Genomic DNA, 14792 nt, shown 5'->3' with positions numbered 1-14792 from the left:
TGTTTCAATGTGATTGTGTCAGCTTCATACAGTTTAAGCCCTATGACTGCCCGGCCCTGGCCTCAACCAAAAGTCTTTCCTTGATGTTCCATCTCCTATGCTCCCACGAGCTTTTCGTACGAGGGGCGTTCAATACGTCATGCAAAAACCTTTTTTCCTCAGCCAGTTTCGGTTCAAAAAAGGGTGGAATTTACTGTGGGACATCGTCGAATATTCCCACTTCTACTTTCATGTAGTTCCGATGGGTGGCGGCGCTATACGTAGCTTCAAAACGGTGTCTCTAGCGGAAGTGCGTTCCAAGCAGAACGGAAAACGAGAGCATCACGGATATTCACAGGCTCTCGTAGAATGTCTGCGGAGACCTGGCAGCGAATAAAAGCATGCGGAGTCTTTGGGCGAGGCGTCTGTCATCATCGCAACAAGACCGCGAAAACCTTGCTATATGCCGTGCGCCTGCCGGCCGCACATATCTGTGACTCCTGCAATGTTGGAACGTGCGGACACTCTCATTCGAGGTGATCAGCGGATCCCAAAAACACTTCGCTGCACAACTGGACGTCACTGTTAGTAGTGACAACGGTGCCCACCAGCTTACTCAACCGTTTGTGCCCGTTGGGGTCCTCACAGCCTAACAGAAGACCATAAAGGGCGACGGAGGACCATCTGCGCGGAACTGCTTGAGCATTACGAGGCTGATCGTGACTTCGAACCGGAAAGCCAGCCGAAGTGGCCGCGCGGTTCTGGCGCTGCAGTCTGGAACCGCGAGACCGCTACGGTCGCAGGTTCGAATCCTGCCTCGGGCATGGATGTGTGTGATGTCCTTAGGTTAGTTAGGTTTAACTAGTTCTAAGTTCTAGGGGACTAATGACCTCAGCAGTTGAGTCCCATAGTGCTCAGAGCCATTTGAACCATTTTTTTGAACCGGAAACAAAACGCCAATCCATGCAGTGGCGCCACATCACCTCTTCTCGGAATAAAAAGCTCGTAGCGGCACCCTCAACCGGTAAAGCGATGGCGATCGTCTTCTGGGACTCTGAGGGGATTATTCTGTTTAATGACCTCCTTCAGGGCGTGACGATCAACTCGGAAATGCATTGTGCCACCGTCAGGAAATTTAAGAAGCGACTTCAGTGTGTTCGTCGCCACAAAAATGGAAACTAACTTGTTCTTCTCCACGACACCCAAAGTCTTGCACCGCTCTGCGCACCAGACAGGAGCTCTTACAACTTCACTGGACTGTTCTTCCCCATCCGCCCTACAGCGCGGATCTCGCTCCTTCCGACTTCAGTCTCTTTTGCCCAATGAAAGCGCACTCGTGGGAAACAGTACGTGGATGATGGGGAGGTTATGGATGCATCAAGACGTTGTCTCCCACGACGACAAGGAGATTGGTACTGTTTTGGTTGGCAGGAGAGCCAACACCGTGTTACTAGAGGAGGCCGAAAGGCACTCGTTTTAGCTCACGCAGGCTGGCGTGAGGTCTGGAACAGGACAAGGAAATTAGAATTTAGAAAAACGGACGTAGCTGGTGGAATACTTAACTTTAATCCGTTAATGAAGAACGTCGGTCTTGACGGTACATGATTCAATACCAATAGTAACTGATAATGGCGCCTTGCTAGGTCGTAGCAAATGACGTAGCTGAAGGCTATGCTAAACTATCGTCTCGGCAAATGAGAGCGTAGTTTGTCAGTGAACCATCGCTAGCAAAGTCGGTTGTACAACTGGGGCGAGTGCTAAGAAGTCTCTCTAGACCTGCCGTGTGGCGGCGCTCGGTCTGCAATCACTGATAGTGGCGACACGCGGGTCCGACGTATACTAACGGACCGCGGCCGATTTAAAGGCTACCACCTAGCAAGTGTGGTGTCTGGCGGTGACACCACAGGTACCATGCGCGCATACTGGCCCTCCCAGTAAGGTGACATAAGGCTGTCGCATTGAACGGTCATTATGTCGAAAATAGGGTTTTGTAAGCAAAGAAGTTGGGAATAATATGGTGTATTCGAATCCTGAATGTCCAACCTGCTTTGAGAAAAGAAATGTGTTGCAGTACTTATTGAACACCTCTCGTGAGTGTTGTTCACTATTCGTCTGCCTTTTCAGGAGAGAACTCTCAATAGCCAAGGTTGTATACATTTGTTATTATTCATCCCAACTGGTTTCGACAGTTGTAACTGTCATCTTCTGGTCATCAATTTTTTTTTTGAACGTGTTCCACTGTGGATTAGTATCTCATGTGATGTTGTCATTATTGTGATGTACAGACGGTAGCAGAGCCAGGATGGGGAAGGTGTAGGCACATTTATTTTTCTCTAGAAGAACATGCAGCCCCACTCTGGAAGTATTACATAAAGGTACTGTTAGTAAAAGGTATATTATATCGTACAATAGTGCAACATGTACAAATATTAACAATTACACCAGAAAAATATTGAACTTGTGATTTGTACCACATGTAAATCAAACCTTTAAAAAATCCAATTTGGCAAGAATACAACAAATTCCCTACTGTCTGCTAAAAAAAAATGTGGCAATGATCATCATTTTTTTTTACCTCCTGATTTCACTTAAGCTTGCGTAAACCCTACACAAAAGTCAATGTCATGTGACATCAGTTCACCTTTCGTGACAAATACACAAAATTTCTAAATTATTTTATATCAGTTAAGTAAGCTACAAGACAGAAATAACATTAACGACTGGTGACATGAGTAAACACTGTCAAGATTTCAATTTCACGACGGTTGTGTTATCTAGCAAATTTTCATTTAAATACTCCCCCCTCTCCCCCCCCTCCCCCCCCCCACATGTTCCAAAATCAGTTCAGTCAGTCTAGAGAAGAAACACAACTTAATACACAAATATGGCAATATCAATAAATAGATGGGTTTATCCCAAGTAATATTAGTAGAATTAGGAAATTTGCAATTTAAACGCACCAATGTTAACAAAGTCTAATGTAATAATAATTTGGACAGAACTTTCATAAAATGATCGATGATAGTGGATACCGTGCCATACACTATGAAACAAATTAAGAATTATTCACAGTAGACACCTGGCACATGATGATATTCTCTGAAGTATTTCAAATCACAAAATGTTGGCTACAAGTACCAACCCCAAAATAAAGTAATGATCATGAAATATAATAAAAGTATATGAAAATTTCGGCCTCAGCCATGTGACGAGAATCACACCAATGCAGTTTCCTGTTACACTCGAGTGCTAGTCCCAACAAACAGCAGATGGTCATGGAGAACCACGCTAAGCAAGCGAGCATTCCGTCCTCCCCACATGCTCGCAAACAGCCACACTCATCGCAGTCCTTAATCGGCAGCCACCAGTTGACTCCCCGCCGCTTCCGTCCTCTCGCCATCTACCCACCGAGCCGTCCTCCCAATACTGTTGCTTCGCGCGCCCGCGCCGACAGCGCTCAGCGACAACGCCCCCTATCGCTGCGGCGACAACAAGTGAAATAATCAAGCGGGTAAATCAAAAATGCTGAGCCTTGACACGGCTCAATTATGGTGGATAAAATAGAGCGCATTATGCACAGTAAAAGGATTTACAGTTAAAAAGCACCTTGTGCACATGGGAATGTTCGCATACGTAGCATTCACAGAGGCTTGTTAATTCTTACAACGCACTATATACAGTGAAATGCATATTTGTACATCTGCTCATTTTAATATTACATCATGTTTGCGTGTTATGATTTATTACATACATCGTGGATCCGTCTTAGACGAGTGCTACGTATGCGAAAATGTCCATGTGCACAAGGTGCTTTTTAACTGTAATGGTTTTGTTGACGACAAACCTGTGCATAATGTGCTGTATTTTATCCAACACAATGACAACATGGTATGAGGTACTAACTCACAATGAGAGAACACTTTCTACAACAAAAATATTTTTTAAGACGAGAAGATGTCAGTTACAACAGCTGAAACCGCTTCTCAACAATAAAGACTAATTTATGCAATCTTGGCAATTGAAAGCTTTTTCGTTCCCGAGCGAAGCATAGATCGCTCCTTCGAAGTTCTCAATACGAGAAAATTCAGACTGGCTCTTCGCTTTACTGCCGCGACAAGGGCAGATTCCAAATTCAGGTTCCATACAGCAGGGACGAAGCCGACGCCACTGAGTGGCTTGACCGACAGACGTAGTGTCTCGACGACCGCTGGGATCGATACGCGAGCGGATGACCTTCAGCGGCGGTGGAGAGCGCTTTGTAAATCAAGCTGCCCGTATCTCCGCCAGGATCTCCGATAGCGCGCAGATGAGATGCTCGTGAACCAGCTCCTGGCCCGAGGCGTTACGGCGTCATAAAGGCGTACTGGCGCCGTAAACTGCCGCCTTATCCGGCCTCTGATCGACCGCAGCAGCGCCGACTGCCGGCCGCGACCGAGCCGCCGCGTAATTCTGGCGATGACGGGCCCTTCTCAGGAATTATCATCTCCCGGGACAGTTATTAAATTCGTACGGTCGGCGGGTTTAGGCGTAATCAGACGCGCGATCGCTGACGTGTTTGTGTTAAGAAAAGGCCAGATAACTTCACAGATACGCCTTTTACAGCAGCTTGGGGGGCAGTTTTCGTAAATCTCAATACGGACTAATAATTATTGGCCGTAATTTCCAGAGCCCTAAAAGCCTCAGTCCGTCTGGCTAGGTAGAGAAGCATCGCCGCTTGCATTGTCTCTGATATAGCATGGCGTCCATTTATTTATTTACTCAGCACTATACCTATTATTCTACAACAGTTCGTGTCTTCTGTCTACATTTTTAATTTCCAAATGTACTTAATGTAGAGTAGGAACGTCTGTACGGTTAAAAATTGAGTAGTAAACATTACACATGTCTGCATTTCTCAAAATGCTGGGTGATCAAAACGTCAGTATAAATTTGAAAAGCCGGCCGCAGTGGCCGTGTGGTTCTAGGCGCTACAGTCTGGAACCGGGCTGCCGCTACGGTCGCAGGTTCGAATCCTGCCTCGGGGATGGTTGTGTGTGATGTCCTTAGGTTAGGTTTAATTAGTTCTAAGTTCTAGGCGACTGATGACCTCAGAAGTTAAGTCGCATAGTGCTCAGAGCCATTTGAACCATTTTTTGAAATTTGAAAACTTAATAAACCACGGAATAATGTAGATAGAGAGGTAAAAATTGACACACATGCGTGGAATGATATGGGGTTTTATTAGAACAAAAAAAAAAGAAACAAAATTCACAAAATGTCCGACAGATGGCGCTGGACAGCAAACCGTGAGTGACTGCGCATGACAATCGTGTATAAAGGGAGCTGTAATGAGAGAGAGAATCAGATGCGCCAGCAGTCGCAGCATGTTGACGTTACCTGAAAAGGCGCTTTTAGTGAAGCTGTATTATCAGAATGGGGGATGTGCTAGTTCAGCGTTAAGATCCTATCGCCATAGGAAGAGGATTCGAACGAGTAAAGGTCTGTTGACAAATGCAGCTGTGGCGAGAATGATTTCGAAGTTCGAAGCCACGGTTTGTTTAGACGATAGACCCCGTAGTGGCCGACCGAGCACAAGGCGTAATGCTGCTGAGACAGTTCAGGGAGAAATGGAGACTGTGGCGGGTTCGTCTATGCACGGGGAAGTCAGCGCTCGTGCAGTCGCACGTCGCACACTGCTGTTTGGTTGGCACTGAGGCGTACCCTCCGATGCTATCTGTACAAAATCCATCGGCATCATGAACTGTTACCTGGCGATTTAGTGACGCCGAGGGCATTTGCGGTGTGGGCGTTTCAAAAGATGGTGGAAGATGACGACTGGTTGAGAAACGTGTTGTGGACCGACGAAGCTCATTTGACGCTCCGAGGGTCTGTCAACGCCCATAACTGCAGAATTTGGGCTACCGAAAATCCTAGAATTGTCGTGGAATCTCCATTGCACGACGCGAAAGTCACGGTATGGGTTGGATTTACCACATCTACTGTTATCGGGCCTTTTTTATCCAAGGAAATGCGTGATTCTGGTTTTGTAACTGCTACCGTGACGGGTGAGAGGTACGCCGATATGTTACACAATCGCATCATCCCCAGCCTGGCTGATAAACACCTGCTGGAACGTACGATGTTTAGGCAGGATGGTGCTCCACCCCATATTGCTAGACGCGTGAAAGATCTCTTGCGCGCGTCGTTTGGTGATGATCGTGTGCTCAGCCGCCACTTTCGTCATGCTTGGCCTCCCAGGTCCCCAGACCTCAGTACGTGCGATTATTGGCTTTGTGGTTACCTGAAGTCGCAAGTGTATCGTGATCGACCGACATCTCTAGGGATGCTGAAAGACAACATCCGATGCCAATGCCTCACCATCACTCCGGACTTGCTTTACAGTGCTGTTCACAACATTATTTGTCGACTACAGCTATTGTTGAGGAATGATGGTGGACATATTGAGCATTTCCTGTAAAGAACATCATCTTTGCTTTGTCTTACTTTGTTATGCTAATTATTGCTATTCTGATCAGATGAAGCGCCATCTGTCAGACATTTTTTGAACTTTTGTATTTTTTTGGTTCTAATAGAACCCCATGTCATTCCAAGCATGTGTGTCAATTTGTACCTCTCTATCTACATTATTCGGTGATTTATTTAGTTTTCAAATTTATACTGACTTTTTGATCACCTGGTATACGTTCTAGACTTGTAAGGTGCCAGGACATGGGCACTTACACGTTAGCTTACCAACATTAGTATTAATAATAAAGGGACTGGTAAGGGCATCAGATCATGACTCTATTGAATTATGATAAATATGAGGCACTCTCGAGCAGTATTCCTTTCATGTCAGCATGATTGAGTCACTAACTTAAAGCGTTGGTGAAAAGTGTCGGAAGTTGAGCATTGTGGAATATGAAGTCTGCAGCTGACCGTAGCTCGCCGGGCCGCCGTGGGCGGCAGGTGGCGGTCACCGGAAACGCGGAACAATACGGCGCTTTTGGGGGTAGTCCGGCATCCGGAGCCACCTGTGCTGGGCAACACATGGCGAAGACGGGAATTTCGTTTGCCTAGGGGCGTTATGACCTACTCGATCATCGGGTAGATCTCAGAAATGCCGTTGGAGGGATTTCGGCAATGATAGAGCGTTCGACATTGGCCGAAACTGAGTATTCTTCCGCCGCGTTTTCGTACGCGTGGGAGACGGGAGAAGTGGGGGAGAAGGACCTCGCCTTCAGCCATCGAGCGGTACGGACTTGGAGACGGCGTCTTGGCCATCGTCTTCGAAGGGAGATATACGGTCTGTATCGCAGCACTGCACCAACGCGTGTTCCGTGCAGAATTCTGCGGTCAGAGCTCTTTGTGTGCTTCACCATTTCCAACAACTTACCTAATATTCTTGATCTGGTAGCTATACTTGCGAGGTGTCGAGTATTTACCAACGTAGCTGATGGTAATAGCGACGCGTAATTCCAAATTGTCAATGTGCCATTCTCAGGAGTGTGTGGGTGGACAAAGAAATTCACATTTTTTTGTAAATTTTGTCAGTTGTGGTGGATATCAGATTAAAATGCCAGTATTAAAATCGAATTAGCGCCTTCATTGTAGCTATCATTTACCCTGTCCAGTAAGCTTTACGTGTACTCTAGTCACTGCACAGCTTGCCCAGACGGGAAGGAAAGAAGGTTTGCGGCAGACACATAAGCTTACAGACTCAATTTGTAATGCACATTCTGAAAATTACATTCAGTTCGTTCTTTCATGTTCGGATTTTTTACAAAACTAGAATAATTTTAAACGTTTAAGTAAGTGAAGCACAAATCAATATATATGTTCTGTGCCAGCGGCTGTAGCTCAACAATCCACACCTGCAGTCCCTTGTGGGTTATATCGTTTGGTAGCTCTCCACTAATGAAAAAGATTTGCTTTTGAACTACAGTGGTTGGGTTTGAAGAATATGGATGTCAAAAGAGGGCATGGCTCCAATGGATTTCTTATGGGAAGACAGTGAAACAGCTGGGAATCGAGCGCCAAAGTGGCTGAAACTGCTCAGAATTTGCTTCTAAGAGGACTGAAATCTACTTAAATTTTGAGCATTCGATAGTATTTTTGAGTGTGAATTACTAAAATTTTTACGATTTTCTGAATGTTAATTTTTGCGGTATTCCTGAATGTTCTCGAGTGATTTGAAATTTTTTCAGAAAACAAATGAAGATTGAGTCCACGCTAAGTGGTTCTTTTTGGCTAGTATTAAAATAAATTTTCAATAAATGTCTGTGTTTATATAATTATCTTTTATTTCTTTAAGTATATACTAAGATACTACAAACAATTCTCTTAGTATCATTTAATTTTCATTTTTTTTCTTTCTTGATTCAATCGCAGAATCTCCACGTTTATTCTCCTTCTCCAAAATTGGATTTTTCTAATTTTACTTTCGGAGCTATTATTAAGATACAGGAATTAAGATATTTCAGGAGTCATACTGACCCCTAGGTCATGGTTCCCCAAACCGAGTTGCGAGAAAACTGGTGTTCCACGGGAAGTAAATAAGCGCACCGCCAAAAACTATTGATAACATGGCAGTCGTTCTTTGACATTTTTTCTTATTTTTGAAATTTTACTTCTGTCTTATTAATTACTATATAAAATTGAATTAATCACAAAATAAAATACGTTTTTCACGTTTTTAAAGTTTCTATTAATTTTATTAACCATCAAAATAAACAAGGTTTTCCATGAAGTAATAGGTTTCTCTAAGTGTTCCGTTACAGAAAAATTCTGGGAACCGCCGCTCTAGCTTCAACACTTTCCTGTACGTAATGTTCGCTTCTGACGGTATCTCGCTGCAAGAACGTCGTTCCGGGCTCTGCTTGTTAGAAAGTCTTCAGTTCATTCGTCTACCTTTTCAAATTAAGACACGAGCGGAAAAACAAGTTCACCCTCAAGTATAAAAAAAAATGGTTCAAAATGGCTCTGAGCACTATGGGACTTAACAGCTATGGTCATCAGTCCCCTATAACTTAGAACTACTTAAACCTAACTAACCTGAGGACATCACACAACACCCAGTCATCACGAGGCAGAGAAAATCCCTGACCCCACCGGGAATCGAACCCGGGAATCAAGTATAAAAGCTAAGAGATAAGTGTTGTCATCTGTTGCTGGGTACGAGAATTAGCAAAATTGACATTGCTCTCACCCGCAAATATTAGATTATGATATTTAGGGGTGAGACCAATGTCAGTTTTGATAGTCCCCCTACCCAGAAACAGATGGCAACACTTATCTCTAAGTTTTTAGATTTGAGGTTAAATCGTTTTTCCGCGCTTCTCTTCAAGTATTCCTTGTTCACGTACTTAGGATGTTGTTGAAAGCATGAGTGTTGAAGGCAGTATGGGTAAACAGTTCTGATAGTGCGTGAATTTGCTGACAAACTGCAGTCTGTTTAGAATGCCAACCAAACATGACAGCTTATCAAAATACTTACTTGCTGCTTCATCCTGGTGGTCGTTAGGTATTAATAGGCCACACACTTCACACTAGCAGTGCTTGGACACTGTGTCGCAACGCACTTGTGAAGAGTGGGACAAGCGACGTCCATCATGGGTCAGCGAGGTGGCCGCCATATGTCCTTCGCCATCGGTGAAAGCACACGCTCGCAGACGGGTGTGATCTCTGACGGCGCGCGGCTACTTGTTGGGGTGCAGCATCGGCTGTCCGCTTCGAAAAGGCCAGACAGAGCTGAAGACGGATGTACGAGTTCAATTTTCTCGGCAGCTCTCCCCTTGGCCCCGAATGGTGTCCGGTTTCATAACTCCTGCCTGATTCTGTGTGTGACATCATTCCGTTACGATGTGAGTGCGCTAATGTACATACACTGTGGCAGCGGGTAAAATGTCGACTAATTACATGAACTTGCAATTTCAACGTTCCACTTTACAAGACCTGTTTGCTTCAGTCCTGTTACGCGAAACTTTCTTTCAAGTAAAAGCGGTCGTTCATAATTACAAATATACATTCGCTTAAATAACTACCTTGTCGAGAACTAAAGCAGTAACACTTTGTAGAAGTTTAAATGAGCATGGCTTGCTTTTTAGTGGGCAGAGTAGTTAGCAAACACATCTTTTAACAATGAAGTTTATTGTAGACACTCACATATACGTTTCTGTCGCTATAATCGTTTCGACCTATCAGCTATTTTCAACAGCCCATAGAATGATTCTTGTTCTAAAGCAACAAATAATCCTGGACAAATAGAGAGTATCATGACGAATACAGGGATTAGCGATCACAAGGCAGTTGCTGTTAGGCTGAATGCCGTAACACCTACAACCATCAAAAAGACACGCAAAGTACATTTCAATCACCAGTTTTCTTCTCCGATTGAGAAAACATTCTGTTGGCACCCTCCTACATAGGGAGAAATGATTATCACGATAAAATAAAAGAAATCAGGACTCGCACAGGAAAATTTAAGTGCTGGTTTTTCCCGCGCGCCGTTCGAGAGTGGAACGGTAGAGAGACAGCTTCAAGGTGGTTCATTGAACCCTCTGCCAGGCACTTTATTGTGAATAGCAGAGTAATCACGTACACGTAGATGTTCAAAGCTATGTCAAAATTTCTCACGTGGAACCATCTTTTGGGGCAGATGTAGGCCAAGAAAATTCTCGCACGATTTGTTCGAAAGTGCAACAGCTCGCTGGCGCTACTCTTCGCTTGTGTTTTGATGCTGGCCGATTGTCCTAATAAACATGCTGGTTCTTTTTCTCTCTTCTTCCTAGCTGTAAAATTTTTACGACATTCTTGAGTTGTAACACTCCCGCCAGGTTTGTGGCAATTTTTCTTGCGTCGCTGCACCATGGATAGTGGACTGCTCCTACGAAACCTCGAATCCGATTTAATCAATGTTACTTGAAGTTTAAGGACCTGGATTATGACTATTAAGGGCTGCCACGTGAATGACGGAAACAACTGCAGAACAGACATGTCGATTTAAGATTTAATAGGAAACGAAATTCTGTAAAAATTATGTTTCCACAAAACAACGAAAAAGTCAATACGGTGAGCCACATCACATATGAACTTTAATTATTTTCAATAAACGCGAAAGCGATCGTGTCTGCTACTTGGTGTGTTCATCTTCCAAATATAAACAAACAAATGCTATTGTGAACAAGGTACGATCACAAAGTGTCTGAAGCTACTCTCAGCAGGATGAGGATACGACCTTCTTGCAGTAGCTGTCATAGAATTATCACAGTCCTTTATTGAATTTCCATGTTGATCATGTCAACACCATACATTCCTTGGTAAAGATGACTGAAGAAAACTTCTCTCGCAATACGAGGTTATTTCAGGAAACAACAGGCGGACAAAGTACCAATCTGTCGGTAGAATTCAGAGACATATTCAGTTATCAACGCTCATGCTACACTCCTGGAAATGGAAAAAAGAACACATTGACACCGGTGTGTCAGACCCGCCATACTTGCTCCGGACACTGCGAGAGGGCTGTACAAGCAATGATCACACGCACGGCACAGCGGACACACCAGGAACCGCTGTGTTGGCCGTCGAATGACGCTAGCTGCGCAGCATTTGTGCACCGCCGCCGTCAGTGTCAGCCAGTTTGCCGTGGCATACGGAGCTCCATCGCAGTCTTTAACACTGGTAGCATGCCGCGACAGCGTGGACGTGAACCGTATGTGCAGTTGACGGACTTTGAGCGAGGGCGTATAGAGGGCATGCGGGAGGCCGCGTGGACGTACCGCCGAATTGCTCAACACGTGGGGCGTGAGGTCTCCACAGTACATCGATGTTGTCGCCAGTGGTCGGCGGAAGGTGCACGTGCCCGTCGACCTGGGACCGGATCGCAGCGACGCACGGATGCACGCCAAGACCGTAGGATCCTACGCAGTGCCGTAGGGGACCGCACCGCCACTTCCCAGCAAATTAGGGACACTGTTGCTCCTGGGGTATCGGCGAGGACCATTCGCAACCGTCTCCATGAAGCTGGGCTACGGTCCCGCACACCGTTAGACCGTCTTCCGCTCACGCCCCACCATCGTGCAGCCCGCCTCCAGTGGTGTCGCGACAGGCGTGAATGGAGGGACGAATGGAGACGTGTCGTCTTCAGCGATGAGAGTCGCTTCTGCCTTGGTGCCAATGATGGTCGTATGCGTGTTTGGCGCCGTGCAGGTGAGCGCCACAATCAGGACTGCATACGACCGAGGCACACAGGGCCAACACCCGGCATCATGGCGTGGGGAGCGATCTCCTACACTGGCCGTACACCACTGGTGATCGTCGAGGGGACACTGAATAGTGCACGGTACATCCAAACCGTCATCGAACCCATCGTTCTACCATTCCTAGACCGGCAAGGGAACTTGCTGTTCCAACAGGACAATGCACGTCCGCATGTATCCCGTGCCACCCAACGTGCTCTAGAAGGTGTAAGTCAACTACCCTGGCCAGCAAGATCTCCGGATCTGTCCCCCATTGAGCATGTTTGGGACTGGATGAAGCGTCGTCTCACGCGGTCTGCACGTCCAGCACGAACGTTGGTCCAACTGAGGCGCCAGGTGGAAATGGCATGGCAAGCCGTTCCACAGGACTACATCCAGCATGTCTACGATCGTCTCCATGGGAGAATAGCAGCCTGCATTGCTGCGAAAGGTGGATATACACTGTACTAGTGCCGACATTGTGCATGCTCTGTTGCCTGTGTCTATGTGCCTGTGGTTCTGTCAGTGTGATCATGTGATGTATCTGACCCCAGGAATGTGTCAATAAAGTTTCCCCTTCCTGGGACAATGAATTCACGGTGTTCTTATTTCAATTTCCAGGAGTGTATTTTTCACATTCTATTCACTCAGTCACTCGCCAACACCGCAAGGGTAACATTTACCAGCTTTGATAAAACCATCACAAAGTTAATCACACTTCTTTCATACACGTTACTCGGAATGCCCATCTACAGGCACTTGTGTATAAACATCATGTAGAGAGTGGAAATGAAAATCTTCCATGTTTTCACAAACAGAATTTTCAGTGCTGTTGTGTTCTCGATATTCTGTTGCATGTCCCTAGACTGATTCAGGTGACAAACTATGAGGAAAATCTTTCAAACATTCGTTAGTAGATGGCGAATAATGTTTGAGCCTGACTAAGCTTCCCTCTGGATTTCCTAAATTTAAAACGTATGCGAAGTGGTTTTTGTTGGCTACAGCTCTACTAGTTCAAAAACCCTAATGCAGTACGAGTATTTCTGTGCTTGTATTATCACATAAAAGGCAGTGCCTCAGTATTGATGACACTTGGAACAAATACCATCCTCCTGTTACTTTACCGGAAACTGACATTTTTGAGGCAGTGGCTGCGTACAAAATACAAGTTGATTCTTTTGAAAAAGAAAACAGCATCCAGCCGCAGTTAATAACGCTATTTATCTCATACACAAATAGCACCGATACCGATTTCTAGCACACACCTTCACCTTCAGACAGTTGTTGACGTTTGTATTAGTTGTTGAAAAAAACAGCCAACTACAACTGTAAAGAACAACAAACGTAATACACATGTGAACAGCCGTCTGAAGATGAAGCTGTCGTTTCGGAATCTGTATTTGTGTAAATAAATAGGATTATTAACAATAGCTGGTTGCTGCTTTTTTCTTTGCAAGAATCAACTTGTAAAAACTTTCTTATTGTCAATTAGAACGAGTCAGTTTTCTGGTGTGGAACTTAGAACGTTCTTAATAAAGCATTTATTTTCTAATTTGTCTGATTATTTTTGTGGGTATGTGGCGAGCAGTACAATTCCGTAGTATCAAAATACCTTCTCAATTTTTTGATACAAACCAGTTTTCATTGTCCTCATAAATGCCAGATTTGGTGCTTACAACGTTTTCCATGTATACTCACCATTTCACACGATTTTCTTACCTGCTACACAAAGCAGCTTCGTGTAGCAAAACCACATATGATTTTCTGATGAGAGTTTTGTAAGCAGAAAACCGATTAACTAAGTAAATTAATACTGAGAACAATGATATTTTGTAACTACCCATTTATAAATATGAAGTTGTTCTACAAAGCAGCGATGGAAGTATCAATTAACGTAATATATTAATCTGAGTATAATGATTTTCCCACTTACTGCCAAGCACAATACAGGTACCACGAAAAAAAATTAAAAAATAAGCACTCAACTGTGAGCCAGTACACAACTCTAGAACATGGTAACACAATAAGATACCGAGTATATCTTACAAAGAACCAATTTTCTTGCATAAATACATAAACACTGTAAAACGTACATACAACAAAACTCTTTATATACAATAAAACTCTCGAACTATAAAGGTACTCATCATTTTGGTTGCAAGCTGCCCTCTGCCACTGTAATGTTTTAGTTTTTCCAGAAATAGTTGAATATGTAACGTCCCTCATTAGTGTAAAGTGTCGTCTAAGGAGCCACATTCAACAATCGCAAAATATGTATCAGAAAGTAAAGGGAAGTTTTACACAGTTGACAAGTATACGTGAACTCACAACCACTTACGTGATTTGCATTTTAAAGTTCTGTCATGAAACACCATTGTGAAAAACTTACTATGGTCTTAGCTAAAAAAAATTCTAACAACAATAGAAAGTCTGTCGCACGTTATTACTTCCCTTGCGTTGTAAATTCATTGTTCGTACTGCAAATTACGCAGTTTGATAAATGTCACATATCATTCATAGCTTGAAGCATTCGAATGACATGGGATAATAGCTGATAAACGTACATAAATGTACTAGGTATTACGTTCAAAATGCTTA

General features: G+C 44.3%; 1 protein-coding gene across 1 annotated transcript in view; it reads left to right on the top strand.

Moving 5' to 3' along the window:
• LOC126252259 (MAP/microtubule affinity-regulating kinase 3-like) overlaps positions 1-14792 on the top strand; it is a 440781-nt gene that overhangs the window by 62834 nt on the left and 363155 nt on the right. The gene's annotated exons all lie outside the window — the stretch shown is intronic.

This window comes from Schistocerca nitens, chromosome 4 (assembly GCF_023898315.1).
Source record: "Schistocerca nitens isolate TAMUIC-IGC-003100 chromosome 4, iqSchNite1.1, whole genome shotgun sequence".
Taxonomy (NCBI): Eukaryota; Metazoa; Arthropoda; class Insecta; order Orthoptera; family Acrididae; genus Schistocerca; species Schistocerca nitens.
The sequence above is the reverse complement of the archived record's forward strand: the minus strand, read 5'-3'. Positions and strand labels throughout refer to the sequence as shown.